A 3,561-nucleotide genomic window follows, 5' to 3' on the forward strand; every position below is an offset into this window, starting at 1 on the left:
TCTATGGAATAAAGAGGGCAGGACAAGGTCAAAATCCTGAAGTGAATGACATGAAGACAGCAAAGGAAGAGATGCCATTTATCCCAAAATAAACCTGACTTGCTGGTCAAGAGAACTTCAGCAATATGTAAAGACTGCCAAAGGCATGTGCTTTTCATCTCTGAAATATATCAGCCTTACTTCTTGCTTCACCTAATATGTTTTCTACTTTTTTTTTTTTTAATCCATTCTCCTTCCTATCTGGTATAAGCCCTATACTTATTGATTTAAGGTTTTTGCCATGGGGCATGTGCATCTGCCAGAGTGAGAGAGAAACAATTAGATACAGAGAGAGAGAAAGTGAGAGATCACCCTCAGGAGAGATAGCCACGCCACAACCCCTTCTCCTTTATTCCTCTCTTGGGATTTTGGGTGCACAGGTACACATGCATGGCATGAGTTCGAGTCTGCGATGTGAAGCACAGCTGGCCATGTGCAAGTCCAGTGCCTTAACCACTAAGCCACCTGCTAGCTCCAGCTCTATACATTTTGACCAATTTTGACCACTTTGACCAATGATGACCCAGTTTGCACTTCCTATGCTGGTATGCCTCCGGACAGGGATAAATCCAAGTTTGGATGGAATCTTGAAGTTCATACAATGGTAGGACCCTTTTTGTTTTATTTTGTTTTGTTTTTTTAGATTTTTGCCACAGGGCACATGTACTCATCAAAGAGAGATGGCAAGAGACAGAGAAGGAAAATAAGAAATCACCCCATGGGGAGATGGCCATACAGCAGTTCCTTCTCTTCGGTTCTCCCCTGGGGATTTTGGGCATGCATGCTCATGTTTCTGGTGTGTTTTTCAATTCACTGGATCCAGAACTTGGAACCAAGGAGTCAGCCATGTAGGATCTAGTGCCTTAATCACCATACCTCCTATCTGGGACCCATTTTAAGAAACATAATACAAAATTAGGCTTAAAATAAATAGTTATTTAGAATGAGAAAATAAAAGACAATAATTACAAAAATTTAAAAGTTGAGGGCCATTCAGGTGGTGTGGTGGTTAAGGTAGGTCCTACATAGGTGAGCCTACTGTTCACGTCCTGGACCCTGTGGCTTGAAAAACATACCAAGTGCATGTGCTTGCATGCCCAAAATCCTGAGAAGAGAATAGAGGAGAAGGGATTGTGGCATGGTAATCCCCCCTGAAGAGTGCTTTCTTATTTTCCCTCTCTCTTTCTCACCAGTGACTACACACGCCATATGGCAAATTATAAATTAAAAAAAATTAAAAGTTAACAAATGCCATGAATATCATGAAATGTAGAGAATAACATAATTAAAAAAATAAACTGCTTTAAATACCTTTGAAATACCCTTTTCCCTAAAGTTTTGGCTCATAGTTAATTACCTCTTCATTTGGGATCAGCAGTTCGCGTAATGGCTATGTTGCTGGACTCCCACGTAGCCAACTGCAATTTGAATCCCAGACCCAGTGGCTTAAACTCACGCCGGGTGCGTGTGCATGCCCAAGATCCCGAGAGGAGAATGGAGGAAAAAGGATTGCGGTGTGGCCATTCCCCCATGGGGTGATTTCTCACTTTCTGTCTCTGTCTCTCTCTGTCTTTCTGGCGAGCACACGCCCCCATAGCAAAAACCTCTCAAAAAAAAAAAAAAAAGCTCTTCATTTGACAATGATTTTATAATATAATTCTCCATAAAGTAAATAGAAGGGTAATTCAGTCTTTCCTCTAACATAGTTTAAGCTTTTAAAAACTTAGAGTTAAGAAAAGTTTCAACATCACAACAATTACTGATAATGTCATGCAGTTATTTAAGATTGTTGTCAAATCTGGAATACTGTCAGGCTTCTTTCCTATATGGGCTGTAAAGGTTGGAAGTTTTCTTTAGATCAGTTTCTGGCTCCATACATCTCTCCACTAAACACATTCGTCTGGTGCCAGGCTCTGCAGGGACCGTTTGTACTCCAGGACAGCCTACAGTTCTGCACTTTTTGGTCAGCGCATCTAAGACAGGGGATGAGCAGTGGGGAGATGGCCAAGAGCTCAATAAGGAGGCTGATCAGTAACTGGGGTGGGAGAGAGACAGGTGGGTGGGAGAGAGACAGGTAAATGTATATCTAGGTAGGTAAATTTGTAGAGGAGATGGCAGGGAAATGAGAAAATTTTTGATAATGACTTTAAATTTTAATATATAAAGTTAGCTCTGAAAGGGAGAGTGGTCAGGGGTAGGGCTGCAAGATTTAGCAAATGAAAATACAGAATATATTAAATATTGCATGGGACATAAAAATTATTTATTTTTGCCTGTAATTAAAATGGAACCAGGAGTCATATATTTTCTCTCACAATACTGGGTGGGGCCTTGAAGAGAAAAGTGAAACTCTGGTACAGTCATTAAAAGAACAAGAGAGCTAATTAGCACAATAAAGGCCTGATTAAGATTAGGAATCTGGTCAGCAGATAGCTAGAGATTAAGGCACTGGATCCCCCATAGCCAACTGCAGGGTTCAAATCCTGGACTTGAAAATCACACCAGGCATGTGTGTGTGCATGCCCTAAATTCCAAGAGGAGATTGGAGGCAAAGGGATTGTGGTGTGGCTATCTCATCAGGGGTGATTTCTGACTTTCCTTCTTTCTCTCTCTCTCTCTCTGTTTCTCTCTGGTAAGTGCATACATCCTATAGCAAAACTATCTGTTTCTGTATGTGTGTGTGTGTGTGTGTGTGTACACATATATATGTTATGTGTGCATATATATATATATATATATATATATGTGTGTGTGTGTATATATATGTGTGTGTATATGTGTGTGTGTGTGTAATCAGGAAATCATGGGGGCTTGGTGTTTCTCTAATGGAGTTCAGATGCTCAGGTGTATCAGCATTCACACAGCCATGATTGTAGAGACAAGGTTTGACATATGTGATCAAAAGGTGATTCAACTAGGTTTGTCTTCTTTTTATTCTTACCATTTGTGCCTTAAAGAAAACCAAGGAAGAAATTTTTTAAAAAGATGTACTGATTATGGATTAGAATACAAATCACAGAATGAATATGTTAACATAAGAATATTTTATTCTACACTTCTCAAATATGCCATAATATATTCACCCGAAGCAATAAATCCCATGCTGCACAATCAAATTACAAACAAATGATAGAGGCTGAAGTTTTCCTCTCAAAAGAAGCTTAAGAACAATAATTTAGAAAGAACAGATTTTATTGGAACGTCAATAGTTTTCACGACACAGATACTTAAACTACTCATTTTCAGCATATCCGTATAAAGAAAATGATGAAAAGGTTTTTTGGTGTTTTTTTTTTTTAAGGAAAAGATAATTTGACAGATGGAGTCTTTTTATGGGATCAGTAGAAGTGATAAAATTGAATAAATTACCAAGATTTTATCTCCATTTCTGTAATTCTCCCTAAAGATTTAGAGATGGCAGATTGAATCAACTGGGAAATAAATTTGCAAGTTTATAACATGTCTAAAACAAGAATTAAAGATAAACTTATAAGTTTTTTTCAAGAGTGGTTTGCCTTGAGG

The sequence above is a fragment of the Tupaia chinensis genome, unplaced genomic scaffold, assembly GCF_000334495.1.
Source record: "Tupaia chinensis unplaced genomic scaffold, TupChi_1.0 Scaffold000350_1, whole genome shotgun sequence".
NCBI classification, from domain to species: domain Eukaryota; kingdom Metazoa; phylum Chordata; class Mammalia; order Scandentia; family Tupaiidae; genus Tupaia; species Tupaia belangeri.